This window comes from Cherax quadricarinatus, chromosome 96, assembly GCF_038502225.1.
Source record: "Cherax quadricarinatus isolate ZL_2023a chromosome 96, ASM3850222v1, whole genome shotgun sequence".
Taxonomy (NCBI): Eukaryota; Metazoa; Arthropoda; class Malacostraca; order Decapoda; family Parastacidae; genus Cherax; species Cherax quadricarinatus.
The window spans coordinates 4,546,736-4,564,157 of record NC_091387.1 but is presented as its reverse complement, the minus strand read 5'-3'; the positions used below and the strand labels follow the sequence as shown (position 1 = coordinate 4,564,157).

The following is a 17,422-nucleotide window of genomic DNA, read 5'->3' as shown; positions in this document are numbered from 1 at the left end:
AGAGAGTGGTGAAGCAATGTAAAAAGAGAGCAAATGAGAGAGTGGGTGAGATGTTATCAACAAATTTTGTTGAAAATAAAAAAAAGTTTTGGAGTGAGATTAACAAGTTAAGGAAGCCTAGAGAACAAATGGATTTGTCAGTTAAAAATAGGAGAGGAGAGTTATTAAATGGAGAGTTAGAGGTATTGGGAAGATGGAGGGAATATTCTGTCTTGCCAGAAAGGTGCTTTACACTACAGTTTTTAAACTGCAACATTAACACCCCTCCTTCAGAGTGCAGGCACTGTACTTCCCATCTCCAGGACTCAAGTCCGGCCTGCCGGTTTCCCTGAACCCCTTCATAAATGTTACTTTGCTTACACTCCAGCAGCATGTCAAGTATTAAAAACCATTAGTCTCCATTCACTCCTATCAAACACGCTCACGCATGCCTGCTGGAAGTCCAAGCCCCTCGCACACAAAACCTCCTTTACCCCCTCCCTCCAACCTTTCCTAGGCCGACCCCTACCCCGCCTTCCTTCCACTACAGACTGATACACTCTTGAAGTCACTGTTTCGCTCCATTCTCTCTACATGTCCGAACCACCTCAACAACCCTTCCTCAGTCCTCTGGACAACAGTTTTGGTAATCCCGCACCTCCTCCTAACTTCCAAACTACAAATTCTCTGCATTATATTCACACCACACATTGCCCTCAGACATGACATCTCCACTTCCTCCAGCCTTCTCCTCGCTGCAACATTCATCACCCATGCTTCACACCCATATAAGAGCGTTGGTAAAACTATACTCTCATACATTCCCCTCTTTGCCTCCAAGGACAAAGTTCTTTGTCTCCACAGACTCCTAAGTGCACCACTCACCCTTTTCCCCTCATCAATTCTATGATTCACCTCATCTTTCATAAGAAATAATGGAAATCAAATTAATCCGGGCAAGACACCCAAAAGTATGAAAAAAAAATTTTTACCACATGAAATATTAAGTTTAATGCAATAGAATAATTACAATAACAATAGATTAATAACAATAGAATAATTGACATTTACCTTTAATGAAGATCTGGTGATGATTGATGGGATGGGAGGAGAGGAGTGTGTGGATGGTGTAAGTGTTTAGAAGGGGTATCCCCTTCCATTAGGACTTGAGGTGTCAAGTCCTTGAGGACATTGTTTTTCCTGAACACTCTGGGAGTTTCAGAGTGATACACCAATAAAGGCTTCACTTTGCAATCACCACTAGCATTAGCACACATCACCACTAGTTGCAGGCATTTTTTTAATTAAATAGTCATGCAACTTCCTAGCCTTTTCACATATGATCGCTTGAGAGATGCTATCTCCTGCTATCTGTTTTTCGTTTATCCACACCAATAACAGTCTCTCAACATCTTCTATCACTTGCGATCTCAGTTTCGAAAACATAGTTGCACCTTTGGCAAGAACAGCTTCCTTGATTGCCGTTTTCTTACCCACAATAGTAGCGATGGTTGATTGGGGTTTGGTGTACAACCTGGCCAGCTCGGAGACACGCACTCCACTTTCATACTTAGCAATGATCTCTTTCTTCATATCCATAGTAATTCTCACCCTTTTTGCTGTAGGGTTGGCACTAGAAGCTTTCTTGGGGCCCATGGTGACTTATTTTGCAGGTGCAATCACTAAAAACGCTGTGATAATATGAAATGTTCCGATTGTATGTTTGGATGGGACCGCAGTGGCTGGCTGGCTTGTAAACACTGGCCACAAGTGGATGCGTCTCGGATGGAACGAATCGTGTTGGTAGAGTTTTTTAGCGCTAGTCGAGGCAAAATTTTTGCGTTAAAATGTATCGCTAGTCGGATTTAACGTTAGACGATGCCAGCGTTGGTCGAGGGTCCATTGTATTTACTGAATAATCAGCACTACTGCAAGTATTACCACCATTTCGGTGTCTGCCCAAAATGCCTAAGCATGCTAGTGGCTTTCTTTGTACTTTATATTTTGTAATATGTAAACCTCATACTGTAAACTTTACAAATAAATAAAAATTTTGAATTTTTGAGCTGTTAAATATTCAGCATTACAATAAATATTACCACCACTGTCAAATATTCAATGTTACAATATTGCCACCATTTGAAACAAATATTACCACCACTATAAATACTCAGCATTACAAATATTACCACCACAGTAAATATTCAACATTACACCAGATATTACCACCACTACTCGTACCTTATCCAGCAAGTCCGAACCTAACTGGTCCCTGAGCAGTTGACAAATCGACTATAGTTCCTCTCTGGGTGACAAGAATCAGTCCTTCTTTCACCAGCTGTGTTCCAATCTTCCTGACAGCTGGCATTAAGTCCCTCCAAGCCTTTGGTGAAAGTGCTCGAGCAACCTGTAAATTATCAGAAATAAATTACCTTATTCTTTAAATGGTTTGCATAATGCATACCACAGACTGAAGTTTAATATACGTATTATGTGAGTCGCAGATGTTAATTTTTTATGCTTGCATCAATGGCCATCTCCCGCAAAGGTAGGGCGACCCAAAGATGTAAATACATTCACCATTTGGTCAATCACTGTCTTGCCGAAAGTGTGCTGGCATCACAGTTCAAATGGCCCTTAGAACTGAAACATCCACACCACCTCCTGCAGAGTACAGGAAGGGCCCCATGTTCCTGGCTCTCTCCAGTGTCCCACCATTTTGGTAATTGTCAATTGAGCCACAAATCATTAAATTTGGTATTTTTGCCGCTTTTCCACAATTTTCATTCAACAATTGCATAAGAGAAAGGCAACCAGTGCCATATTTTAAGGCAAGTATTGTATGTACTGTGTATTGATTTTTCTTTTGTATCTTATTTTGTGCTATAAGATATAACACAGTGCAAACATATTATCAGGCATTTTAGAAATACAGTGGACCCCTGCTTTATGATATTATTTCATTCCAGAAGTATGTTCAGGTGCCATTACTGAATGAATTTGTTCCCATAAGGAATATTGTGAATTAGATCAGTCCATTTCAGACCCCCTAACATACATGTATAAACGCACTTACAAAAATACACTTACATAATTGGCCGCATTGGGAGCTGATCATAAAGCAGGGGTCCACTGTGCTTGATATTGAAAAAGCAGCTCTTTTCCACTCGCCAGCAATTTTGGCTTATTGGTGGGAGTCGGGAACCTAACAGCCACAAAAACATGGCCCTCCTGTACTGGCAGAACTACATACTTTCTTCCTACCATCCTGTGTTCTGACATTCTCTGCTTATCGCTCACTTGTGAATTGACAATGACTTACGACAGGCTCTCTGACCAGTATGCATACCTAAATAATGTAAACTAGAGCCGATTTCTTCTATTCTGTTATTACAATATACAGTACACTACTGTATAAACATTTATAAATACTGTATACCAGAAATGTTATAAATGGCACAAAGGTGCCATTAAAACAATATCAAAGATGGTTGACATAAGTCCACTACCATTATGGTATGCTCCTCGCTTACCAATGAATTCGTTTACCGACGTGCTCTTAGGAACGGAATTCCATCGTAAAGTGAGGAGAGGCTGCATATCATTAGTTACTTAGAAAAATGCGCTAAGAAAAATGTCCCTTATCAGATTACTGCACAATTATACAAAGCCTGGTCAGGCACTTGCTAGGTAACTAGAATCTGCAACACCAATAATTATTTCTAAAAGAATTTTTCTTCTGTAAGCCATGTGTGTTGTAAGAGGTGACTAAAATGACAGGAGTAGCGGCTAGTAACTCCTCCTGCATACATTACTACATGGACCATCCGACTTACGACCAAGATTGGGTCCAACCAACTGGTCGTATATCAAAGTCGAGCCTTATGCTTTTAGTACTGTATTTTATACTAAACCGTTTGTGTACAACACAAACGGTTATTTAGTATTTGCATACAAAACATTCATATGCATGAACAGAAAAGTACAAAATAACCTAAGCTAAGCTCTAAAAAGCATGGTCGTAAGTACAAGTGGTCACATGTCGAGCAGGTCGTATGTCAGATGGTAGGTGTGTATTTAACCCGTAAACGGTCCAAACGTATATATACGTTTTTTCAACATTTGAAAGTATGTAAAAAAAGTAGATCTTTTTGTTTTTTTACATTTGAAAATGTGTAAAAAAACTTTGATCTACTTTTTTTTTGTTATATTTGAAAATTTGTAAAAACAATGTAAATCTACTTTTGTAGCACTACACATGTGAACGTAGATCTGCTTGGACCGTTTACGGGTTAAAAAGAAAAATTTTTGTTTTTATTTTTAGGACACCCTGCCTTGCTGGGATGTGGCCAGTGCGTTGAAAAGAAAAAATAATTTCTACCCAAAATGCACCTCTTGCTAGTGGCTTTTTTTATGCCTAACAATGTGTTATTACATATATGCTACAGAAGAGAATTAAATTTATTTTTATTATTATAATAACATGCATTTCTGACTCACCTCAGAGGGACATACAGTCTTCTTCAGACCTCTGGCTCTAACAAGTTCAATAATTTTCCCACGAATCAGGGCATTAAATCTTTCTGAGAGTCGCTGTTGCCTCTCCACAAGAGATTCTTGGTTCCTCTTTGCTGTGTAAGTACTGACCACTGTTGATATTGGTACAGACACGGTAGGGGCAACAGAAGGGTTATTTGGTATGTAAGAAGAGGTGAATGAAGCGGCTGTATTGACTGAAGCGGTGGATGAGAATGCAGCGCAAGTATTACTGTTGATGGAGTCAGTGTTACGATATGAATGAAGGGTATTACCTGGGGCAGTGTTTGTATATGAGATTATACCAGTGTCTGCTGTGGCGAGTGAAGCTACGGATGGGATGCTGCTGGAAGCACCAATTGTGGTATTATTGGTGGGGATGGCGCTACTGTCAGCAACAGGAACAGACGTCTGGATAAAAGGCTGAGGGCTGGCAAGCACAATATTGCAAGCAGAAGTGTGTGATGTAGGCTGAGTGTAAGTAATAGTTGGCCCAAGTAGACAGTGGTCGCCGCCTACTGATCCATGCTCGGTCTGTACAGCCACTGCTACTGCAGTAGGGACTGTCAGTGGTCCAACTGCTGATACACTGGATGGCGAAGCTATCAGTGATCCTGACGCTGATACTGGAGTCAATAGCTCAACCCTGGTCAGTTGCTGGGGTTCAACAACGTACTGTGGAAAAATAATTTCAGAAAACGTAAGCTCAAACATGGCAAGTGAAATCAAATCAAATAGCTTTTAACCTGATAGACCTATGAGGTCTATCAGGAGGTAAATGTAACATAGATAACAACAAGTACAGGCACTGTACTTCCCACCTCCAGGACTCAAGTCCGGCTAACCGGTTGACTTACCTGGTCTGGAAGAAGAGAAGCCGGGGATATAAGTCTTTTCACTGTATCCTCACCATCACATCTCTCTTGTTTCCTCTTCATTTAGATGTCTTCTGAATGATAAAATAATCATATAGTAAAACCATAACTTATAGTGTAATTCATAACAATTAATTAGGTACAGTGGTACCCTAAGTTTCATACAATGATAAAATAATCATATAGTAAAACCATAACTTATAGTGTAATTCAAAACAATTAATTAGGTACAGTGGTACCCTAAGTTTCATACAATGATAAAATAATCATATAGTAAAACCATAACTTATAGTGTAATTCATAACAATTAATTAGGTACAGTGGTACCCTAAGTTTCATACAATGATAAAATAATCATATAGTAAAACCATAACTTATAGTGTAATTCATAACAATTAATTAGGTACAGTGGTACCCTAAGTTTCATACAATGATAAAATAATCATATAGTAAAACCATAACTTATAGTGTAATTCATAACAATTAATTAGGTACAGTGGTACCCTAAGTTTCATACAATGATAAAATAATCATATAGTAAAACCATAACTTATAGTGTAATTCAAAACAATTAATTAGGTACAGTGGTACCCTAAGTTTCATACAATGATAAAATAATCATATAGTAAAACCATAACTTATAGTGTAATTCATAACAATTAATTAGGTACAGTGGTACCCTAAGTTTCATACAATGATAAAATAATCATATAGTAAAACCATAACTTATAGTGTAATTCATAACAATTTATTAGGTACAGTGGTACCCTAAGTTTCATACAAAATTCGTTCCAGAAGGCTGTTCGGGTGCCGTTACCGAACGAATTTGTTCCCATAAGGAATAACATAAATTAGATTAGTCCATTTCAGACCCCCAAAAATACACTTAAAAAACCACTTGCATAATTGTTTGAGTTGGGAGATGTATGAAACTCTGGGTACTGCTGTATATCAACACAAATTTTGCGGTTTTATATTTTAGATGGCCAGTTTCCACTATGAATAACAAAGAGGCATAATACCATGACTGGAACAATACACAAATAACCCGCACATAGAGGAGAGGAGCTTATGACGACATTTCAGTCCAACTTGGACCAATTACAAAGTCACACTTTGTAAATGGCCCAAGTCGGACTGAAACGTCGTCATAAGCTCCTCTCTTCTATGTGCGGGTTTTGTGTATTGTTCCATTGTGAAAATTCTACAATGTTAAATTGGCTGTACAATAGTTATATTTTGGGTCTAGGAAAAACAGCTGGTAGGTAACGCTCTTCCCTCACACAGAGTTTCTGGGGTTCAATCCCTGGACGGGTGGAACATTGGGCATATTTTCTTACACCTGCTGTCACTGCTCACCTAGCAGTAAGTAGGTACCTGGGTGTTAGTTACCTTACACCTGCTGTCACTGTTCACCTAGCAGTAAGTAGGTACCTGGGTGTTAGTTACCTTACACCTGCTGTCACTGTTCACCTAGCACTAAGTAGGTACCTTGGTGTTAGTTACCTTACACCTGCTGTCACTGCTCACCTAGCAGTAAGTAGGTACCTGGGTATTAATTACCTTACACCTGCTGTCACTGTTCACCTAGCAGTAAGTAGGTACCTGGGTGTTAGTTACCTTACACCTGCTGTCACTGTTCACCTAGCAGTAAGTAGGTACCTGGGTGTTAGTTACCTTACACCTGCTGTCACTGTTCACCTAGCAGTAAGTAGGTACCCAGGTATTAGTCGACTGGTGTGGGCGGCATCCTGGGGAAGAAGACTGACGACCCCAATGGAAATAAGCCAGACAGTCCTCGATGACGCACTGACTTTCCTGGCTTATCCTGGCTGGCTAACCCTCCAGGGTTAAAAATCCAAACGAAACCTTATCTAACCGAACGTAACCTAAAAATTTAACTCAAAATCTAGGTTAAATTGAGTTTCTTAAATTTTTTTGGCTACCATTATGTATGATGATTTTCACCATACATCCAGAACATTGTTATTAACATTATATAACCAAATTTATGTTTCGCAGTTTCCATAGAAACTAATTTTTAGTGTAAAAAACTCTGAGCGGCTGAAGTCGAGCAAATACAATCAAATACAATCAGTTGAGCAAATACAATCAGAAATACAATCAGTCAAATACAGTCAGTCGAACAAATACAATCAGTTGAACAATCAGTCGAACAAATGTAATCACAAATACAATCAGTCGAACAAACACAATCAGTCAAACAAATACAATCAGAAATACCATCAGTCGAACAAATACAATCAGTCAAATACAATCAGAAATACAAAAAGTTGAACAAATACAATCAAATACCATCAGTCGAACAAATAGTCAAACAAATACAGTCGAACAAATACAATCAAATACAATCGGCAAAATTGCAAGTTCCTAATACGTTGATTGCAACATGAAAGGCCTAGAGCTATCATTCAACCCCCCCCCCCCCCCGTAGTTGTGCACACGTCACTATGATAATTTACATAATTATTTTACCTGTACCAGTAACCTCAACATAGTTAATTACATATTTTCCACTGACTGGACTACTATAAACAAAAAAGAAGCGCTAAACCCAGACGGGTCATACACCTGCAGTGACTAATCAACCCTGATGACTCACTCATCAATAATATATAACACAACAATTATGGTTGATACATAAGTTACATTAATGTAATAAAGTGTATTACTCCCACCTGAACTACTTCATAAGTGAGATGTTGAGGCTGAGACACAATAATAATGTTTATTATAATGTAACAATGTTGTTACATTCCTTTTGATGTGTCTTGTTGAGGGCTATAAGACCCACTGACGGCTTATGCCAGTCATCACCTGTTGTTGTTGGGTGTAAGGGTTGCTAGTTACATTCTTCTGTGCAGTTTCAGAGGAGTTGGTGTTGTTGAGTCAGGACCAGTCAGCGCCTCCCCCCCCTCTCCACTGGGGGGAGGGGGAGGGCGTGTGTAGTAAACAGTGACCCTCTCATAACGCCTCACCCCTGCCCGTCTCCCCCGCCTCACCCACCCAACTCCCAGCGCCACCCCATCTGTAGAGGGTACTTCTCCCCTAACCCACGATGTCAGCGATGGCACTGCAGGGCGTGCCGGGCTCACAGGAACTTCCACTACAGGGACAGCATCGTGGAGTTCGACTGCGAGGCAGCTGTCAGGTGTGCCACAGGCAGTGTGTACTCAGTTCCTCAAGCTTCAACATCCGTGCACACGAGGGCCTGGGATCTTCAATCAAGTTGGCGTCCACCAGGACGCTGACATGTCCCTAGGGAAGCTCTCCCTCGGGCTGCTAACGGAGTCACTGGCTTCTTGGACCTCTTGGGGAGGGTCGATGGTGCTCGTGCAAGCAGCAGATCCCGGGGCAACTTGCTGCTGTTTGCAATGGCTGTCTGCCGAGGAGAGACAGGCACCTAGCAACATCTGTTGTTGGGGCAATGGATGAATTCCCTGCTATGTTTGTTAACTGCTCATTACTCTGTAATTTGTCTATGATTGTAATCATGTGATAACGTGTTTATCATTCATTACCTTTGAAACTTGTCATGATTTTGACCAGCTCTACCTGGAGCTCATTACCTTTGTAAATTCTCATGATTAATGTGTTTATGATTCATTACCTTTGCAATTATTCATGAGTGTGACCAGCTCTACCTGGAGCTCATTACCTTTGTAACTTGGTCATGATTATGACCAGATCTAGTTCATTACCTTTGTAACTTGCTCAGCTATCAAAACTTTGGAGTCCAGTCCCTGGACCAATTATGTACCTCTGTAATCTTTTGACTACCGCCCACAGGATGGGTATGGGGTGCATAATAAACATATTAAACTAACTAACTAACTTCTTGGGTTCGTAAATTCAAATTCAAAGTTTATTCTCTAAGGATTACAATGCTGAGTTTACAGAAATTTGGTTATTGTGTGGTTTACATGTAGTAAAATTGTGATTACAGAGTGTACCACTAGAACACCTAGCATGGCTAGGTATTACAGTGTACCACTAGAGCACCTAGCATGGCTAGGTATTACAGAGTGTACCACTAGAACACCTAGCATGGCTAGGTATTTCGGGCAGACTTAGTTTTATTCTTAATTGTAAAATATTACAAATTATGAGGTAAGTTGGTATTATGGCTAAGTGACTAAATACTAGTTTGTGAGTTTAGCAATGTGAATGCTTTTGTTTTGGCACAGTACATAGTTTCAGTATTGGAGTATCACAGGATTCATTATTTTAGGATTGAGATTAATATTTCTGTTTATGGTCAAATGAGTGAGTGAGTGAAAGTGTAAGTGTGAACCACCAGGTGGTATTCGTGTAGTTAGTTGACGGGGTGTATCAGGGAGATAAGATGTTTTCTAGTGGTAGTTTTGAAGGTGATGAATGTGTCTGCAGTTCTAGAGTTCTCAGGTAGGGTATTCCAGATTTTAGGGCCTTCGACATACATTGAATTTTTGTAAAGGTTTAGTCGGACACGGGGAATGTCGTAGAGATGTTTGTGTCTGGTGTTATGCCTGTGGGTTCTGTCATAACTATCAAGAAAGCGTTTTAGGTCACGGTTGATATTAGAATTTAAGGCCCTGTAGATGTAGATTGCACAGTAGTAAGTGTGGATGTACTGAACTGGGAGTAAGTTTAGGTCTATGAAGAGTGGGGGGGGGTGTTGCCAGGGATGGGATTTAGTGATTATTCTTACTGCAGCTTTTTGTTGGGTTATTATTGGCTTTAGGTGAGTTGCTGCAGTTGATCCCCAAGCACAAATAGCATAGGTGAGGTATGGATAAATAAGTGAGTGGTATAGTGTGAGAAGGGCATTTTGCGGCACGTAGTATCGTATCTTGGAGAGGATCCCAACCGTTTTGGATACTTTTTTGGTTATATGCTGGATATGGGTGCTGAAATTCAGGTTGTTGTCAAGGTATAAGCCTAGGAATTTGCCCCCATTATTTCTGGTAATTAGAGTGTTGTCAATCTTAATGTTAATTTGTGCATCTCCTGCTCTGCTACCAAACATAATATAGTAGGTTTTGTCAGTGTTAAGCGTAAGTTTATTGGCTGTCATCCAAGTCGATATTTTAATCAGCTCCTCATTCACAATGGTGTTGAGGGTGGCAAGATTAGGGTGAGAGATGACATAAGTCGTGTCATCAGCAAAGAGAATGGGTTTCAGGTGTTGGGATACGTTTGGAAGGTCATTGATGTATATGAGGAAGAGCAGGGGACCAAGGACACTTCCCTGCGGAACTCCAGTATCAAGTGGCCGTGTTGCTGATGCTGTGTCTTTAATGGCGACGTACTGATACCTATTAGTAATGTAAGATTTGAAATAAGCAAGCGCATGGCCTCTTATACCGTAATGATCAAGTTTGTTGAGTAGGATGTCGTGGTCTACTGTGTCAAAAGCTTTTCTTAGGTCAATAAAAATTCCTAGTGGATATTCCTTATTTTCCAATGCTGTGTAAAGCAGATCTAGCATTTTTATGATTGCATCATTAGTGCTTTTATTTTTCCTGAATCCAAACTGGCAGGGGTTGAGTATGTTTTGAGCCGTTATAAATGAATACAGTCTCCTGTGCACGAGTTTCTCAAAGATTTTGGATAGCAATGGTAAGTTAGATATTGGCCTATAGTTGTTTAAGTCTGTAGGGTCACCACCTTTATGTATTGGTGTAACCCTTGCCATCTTGAGTAGTTTCGGGAAGGTGCTAGTCTCTAGTGACTTGTTAAAAAGTAAGGATTACTGATAATCAGCCAGTCATCACTTCTTGTTGTTGGGTGTAAGGGTTGCTAGTTACTTTCTTCTTCTTGGGTTCGTAAGGGTTACTGATAATCAGCCAGTCATCACCTGTTGTTGGGTGTAAGGGTTGCTAGTTACTTTCTTCTTGGGTTCGTAAGGGTTACTGATAATCAGCCAGTCATCACTTCTTGTTGGGTGTAAGGGTTGCTAGTTACTTTCTTCTTCTTGGGTTCGTAAGGGTTACTTATAATCAGCCAGTCATCACCTGTTGTTGTTGGGTGTAAGGGTTGCTAGTTACTTTCTTCTTCTTGGGTTCATAAGGGTAACTGATAATCAGCCAATCATCACTTCTTGTTGATGGGTGTAAGGGTTGCTAGTTACTTTCTTCTTCTTGGGTTCGTAAGGGTTACTGACAATCAGCCAGTCATCACTTCTTGTTGTTGGGTGTAAGTTGACGATCAAGAAGACGAATGGAAAGGTAGAAACGATGAAGAAGAAAGAGACTGCCGTGGAAACTGTTGTGGAAACATCCAATACATTCTCAGTGCTACCCGACGAATGTGAGTCGAATACTGGGAACGTCACGACGAAAGACATTAAGGAAGGTACGAATATTGTTGTTGTTGGGGATAGCCAAGTTAGGTATATGGATAGGGCGTTCTGCTTGAAGGACAGGAGTAGGAGACAGAGAGTTTGCTTTCCTGGGGCTGGGATGGAGGATATTGTTAGCCGTCTGGATGACATCATGAGAGGTAATGGGAGCAATCCTATTATCTGTCTCAGTGCTGGAGGCAACGATGTTGGCAGACGTAGGAGTGAGGACCTGATTAGCAGGTATAGGTCAGCAATAGAAATAATTAGAAGTAAGGGTGGGAAACCTGTCATATGTGGTATTTTGCCAAGGAGAGGAGTTGGAAGTGAATGGTTGTCCAGGGCAATTGGTGTCAATTGCTGGCTGGACAAATACTGTAAGGAAAATGCGGTAACATTCATTGACAACTGGGACCTCTTCTATGGCAGAAATGACATGTATGCTAGGGATGGGGTTCACTTATCTAGGTGTGGGGTGGGAGCACTGGCAACTGCAGTGGAGGGAGCAGTTAGGACTTTAAACTAGGAATAGTTAGTGGTATGGGTTTTGGCAGGAAAACAGTGAAGTTCCAGTGTAGTAATATTACGAGTTCTAGGGGAACTAGTAATAATAAGAACGAGATAGATATTGAAAAGCCAGGGACCTTGGGTGATAAGGACAGTAATAGGTTTAGTAGAAAAATAGAAATGAGCAGGAAGGGTAAAGAGAAAGGAGAGTCTTTCATTGTTTATTATGCTAATTGCCGTAGTGCTAGGAATAAGATGGACGAGTTGAGATTAGTTGCTAGTGTAGGTAACATTGATGTATTTGCCTTAACTGAGACGTGGTTTAATTCAAAAAGTCGGGACATGCCTGCGGAATGTCATATTCAGGGTTTTAAATTGTTCCAAGAAGATAGAAGTATTGGGAGGGGGATGGGGTGGCATTGTATGTCCGAGATCGCTTGAACTGTTGCATAAAAACGGGTATTAAGTCTGAAGTAACACATACAGAGTCTGTTTGGATAGAATTTTCAGAGGGGCATGAAAAACTGATTTTAGGAGTGATATACCGTCCCCCAAACTTAGATAGGGACCAAGGGAAACTACTATGGGAGGAAATTGTTAAGGCCACAAGGCACGATAATGTAGTAATTCTAGGAGACTTTAATTTTAGTCATGTTGATTGGAATTTCTTGACTGGGAATTTAGAATCATACGACTTCTTAGAAGTATTTCAGGATTGTTTTTTGAAGCAGTTTGTGACAGAACCTACAAGGGGAAATAACCTGCTTGACTTAGTTATGGCAAACAATGAATCCCTTGTTAATAATTTAAAAATTTCAGAGGAACTGGGTGCTAGCGACCACAAATCAATTACATTTAGCATTGAATGGAAGTACGATAGTAGCGATAACTCAGTAACAGTCCCAGATTTTCGCTTAGCAGATTACGATGGGCTTAGAGAACACTTATCATCTGTTGACTGGGGTAACGAAGAGAGCTATCAATATGACAGTTTTCTGAACACTATACATGCTGCTCAAAGAGCGTTTATCCCATATGAAGAAATTAGATCAAATAGAAATGACCCAAAATGGATGAATAATAGGCTCAAATATCTACTAGGGCATAAGAAAGGAATTTATAGGCGTATCAAAAGAGGTGAGGGTCATCTTATGAATCAGTATATTGACATTAAGAGGGACATTAAAAAGGGGATAAGAAAAGCTAAAAGGGACTATGAAATTAAAGTTGCTAGGGATTCTAAAACTAACCCAAAAAGTTTTTTCCAGATCTATAGAACAAAAGTTAGAGATAAGATAGGTCCCCTTAAAAATAACTATGGGCACCTTACTGACAAAGAGAATGAAATGTGCTTGATTTTAAAAAATTATTTTCTCTCAGTTTTTACACAGGAAGACACTAACAATATTCCAGTAATTAATTTTTACAGTGGGCTAGAAGAAGATAAATTATGTAACATCACAGTCACTAGTGAGATGGTTGTGAAGCAGATAGACAGACTGAAGCAAAATAAGTCGCCGGGTCCTGATGAGGTTTTTTTCAAGGGTTCTTAAGGAATGCAAAATGGAACTCTGTGAACCATTAACTAATATTTTTAATTTATCTCTTCAAACAGGTGTAGTGTCTGATATGTGGAAGATGGCTAATGTAACTCCTATTTTTAAAACAGGGGACAAGTCGTTACCGTCAAATTACCGCCCAATAAGCCTCAATTGTAGGCAAATTACTAGTCAGTTATAGCTGAGATTATAAGAAGCCATCTCGATAAGCATAGCTTGATTAATGATACTCAGCATGGATTCACAAGAGGCCGGTCTTCTCTAACTAATTTATTAACTTTCTTCAGTAAAGCTTTTGAGGCTGTTGACCACAATAAAGAATTTGATATTATTTACTTAGATTTTAGTAAGGCTTTTGATAGAGTTCCGCACCATAGACTGTTAAAGAAAGTGGCAGCTCATGGCATTGGGGGAAAAGTGCTCTCGTGGATCGAGTCATGGCTCACTGATAGGAAGCAGAGAGTGTCCATAAATGGGGTTAAATCCGAGTGGGGATCTGTAACAAGTGGCGTTCCACAGGGATCAGTCTTGGGCCCGTTGTTGTTTATAATATATATCAATGATCTTGATGAGGGAATTACTAGTGATATGAGCAAATTCGCCGATGACACAAAGATAGGTAGGATAATTGATTCAAACGTAGATGTTATGGAACTTCAGGAGGATTTAAACAAACTCTATTCTTGGTCAGAAAAGTGGCAGATGCAGTTCAATGTAGATAAATGCAAGGTTCTGAAGCTTGGGAGTGCCCATAACCCTAGTACTTGTAAGTTAAATGATGTAGAACTTAGCCATACAGATTGCGAAAAGGACTTGGGGGTTATGGTGAGCAGCAACCTTAAACCAAGACAGCAATGCCTAAGCGTACATAATAAGGCAAATAGATTACTGGGATTTATATCAAGAAGTGTAAGCAACAGAAGTCCAGAGGTCATACTGCAGCTTTATACATCATTAGTAAGGCCTCACCTAGATTATGCAGCTCAGTTCTGGTCTCCGTATTACAAAATGGACATAAATTCGTTAGAAAACATTCAGCGTAGGATGACTAAATTAATACATAGCATTAGAAATCTTCCTTATGAAGAAAGATTGAAGACTCTTAAGTTACATTCACTTGTTAGACGAAGAATGAGGGGAGACCTGATCGAAGTGTATAAGTGGAAGATAGGTATTAATAAAGGGGATATTAATAAGGTCTTGAGGATGTCTCTCCAAGAGAGAACCTGCAGTAATGGATTTAAATTAGATAAGTTTAGATTTAGAAAGGACATAGGAAAGTATTGGTTTGGAAATAGGGTAGTTGATGAGTGGAACAGTCTACCTAGTTGGGTTATTGAGGCTGGGACTTTGGGTAGTTTCAAATCTAGGTTGGATAAGTACATGAGTGGGAGGGGTTGGATTTGAGTGGGACTTTCACATCAGAGCTTATTTCTTGGGTGGCATTGAAAATTGGGTTGGGCAAATGTTTTGTTAGTGGGATGAATTGTAAAGGACCTGCCTAGTATGGGCCAGCAGGCCTCCTGCAGTGTTCCTCCTTTCTTATGTTCTTATGTAGTTACTTTCTTCTTGGGTTTGTAAGGGTTACTGATAATCAGCCACTCATCACTTGTTGTTGTTGGGTGTAAAGGTTGTTAGCCACAGTTTTCTTGGGTTTGTATGGGTTACTGATGGCTTACAACCAGCCTGTCATGATTTATTCTTGTTGGGTGTAAGGGGTGTTAGTCACATTACTCATCTTATGCTTTTTGGGGTTATAAGGGCGACCGATGGTTTACAAGGAGCCAGGCATGACTTAATAATATATCTTTATTTACTATAAGTGCATGTACATGGTATACAGGCCTAGCTGACATCAATGACATACTACTATATAGAAAGCCACGTGTTATGCAGAGCATTTCGGGCAAATTAGGTTCGTTTTTGTCCCAGGATGAGACCCACACTAGTTGATTAACTTCCAGGTACCCATTTTACTGGTGGGTGAATATAGACAACCAGTGTAAAGAAACACGTCCAATGTTTCTACTCTCGCTGGGAATCAAACCCAGACACTCGCTGTGTAAATAGAGCTTTAGCCAACAGGACACGGGTCACCAACTTAGTAACTCCTGTTGTTATTGTTTGGTGTAAGGGTTGCTGGTCACATTCTTCTTCTCCTTGGGTTTGTAAGAGCCACTAACACCTTACCCTCAGCCAGTCATTCCTTCCTCACTCTTGTTCTTGTTGTTAGTTATTGCATGTAAGGGTTTTGAGCCATATTCCTCTTCCTTTTATTCTTGTTGGGGTAAGGGCAACTGACAGCTTACACCCAACCAGTCATTCCTCCCTCACTCTTGTTCTTGCTCTTCTTGGGTGTAAGGGTTGCCAGTCATGTTGCTTCTTCTGCTTCTTGGGATTGTAATGGCAATTGACAGCTTACCCCGGGAAAGTCATAACTTCTTGCAAGGACTGCAAGTCACATTCCTCCCTACTCTTGCTCTTGTAGGGTGTAAGGGTTGCCAGTCACATTTCTTCTTGCATTTGTAAAGGCCACCAATAGCTCATGCCAAGCGAGTCACAGTCCTCCCTCTCTCATTATTAGGTGTAAGGATCATGAGTACATTCCTCTCTTGTTGTTGGGTATAAGGATTGTGAGTTAGTCCTCCCTCACTCTTCTTGTTGGGTTTAAGGGTTTAAGTTACATTCTACTTCATTATGGTGTAAGGAATGTAAATCACATTCCTCCCTCACTCATCTTGTTGTAATGCCTGGTCTCAGACCAGGTCGCAGGGGCGTTGCCCCCCCGAAACCCTCTCCAGGTAAACTCCAGGTATGGGATATAAGTCACATTCTTACCTCACTCTTGTATGTAAGAATTACATTTTACATTTCTCCCACACTCTTATTTGTTGCTGGGCTGCGAGTCTCCGGGCAAATTTAAAACTGTCCAAGTCGTGACTTCATGGTGTTGAGGTTGGACAAATATATGAGTGAGAATTTGCTGAGAATTTGTAGCTTGGTGGCCTGGTGGCTAAAGCTCCCGCTTCACACGCGGAGGGTCCGGGTTTGATTCCCGGCGGGTGGAAACATTTCGACACGTTTCCTTACACCTGTTGTCCTGTTCACCTAGCAGCAAATAGGTACCTGGGTGTTAGTTGACTGGTGTGGGTGGCATCCTGGGGAACAAGATTGAGGACCACAATGGAAATAAGTCAGTCCTCGATGACGCACTGACTTCTTGAGTTATCTTGGGTGGCTAACCCTCCGGGGTTAAAAATCCAAACGAAATCTTATCTTAGGATTATTACAATAAAAACTAAATGATAAACCGGCAAGGGTCGTACAGCAGTTGGAGATTAGGTGTGGGGTTACCAGAAGTACTAAAAGGGCACATGAGGTGTTGGGGTGGTTTAGACAGAATGGAGAAAATAGAATGATTAGGGCATATAAATCTGGGGTAGAGGTAAGGAGGGATATGGATATCCCAGGGAGGGTTAGGGGTAAAGGAGATATTAAGTGCTAGGGGTTCAGACATCCAAGAGGTCTTTATGATTTAATGTGCTGTTGGAGTGTGAGCAAGGTAACTTTTATAAAGAGATTCAGGGAAACTAGTTAGCTGGACATGAGTCCTGGAGATAAAT

General features: G+C 40.4%; 2 protein-coding genes across 5 annotated transcripts in view; one reads left to right on the top strand and one right to left on the bottom strand.

The window, feature by feature from the left end:
• Nucleotides 1-8,246, bottom strand: part of Tbce (Tubulin-binding cofactor E) — a 34,535-nt gene extending 26,289 nt beyond the window's left edge. For 2 of the 3 annotated variants that reach the window (XR_011394725.1, XM_053795599.2), the window contains exons 1-4: nucleotides 8,090-8,246; nucleotides 5,373-5,464; nucleotides 4,480-5,190; nucleotides 2,221-2,386 (exon numbers count right to left, since the gene is read on the bottom strand). The gene's annotated coding sequence lies outside the window, so the exon portion shown is untranslated. The remainder of the gene's footprint in view (nucleotides 1-2,220; nucleotides 2,387-4,479; nucleotides 5,191-5,372; nucleotides 5,465-8,089) is intronic. The other variant, XM_053795600.2, reaches the window with a different exon arrangement.
• Nucleotides 1-17,422, top strand: part of Nt5b (5' nucleotidase B) — a 226,901-nt gene that overhangs the window by 31,044 nt on the left and 178,435 nt on the right. The gene's annotated exons all lie outside the window — the stretch shown is intronic.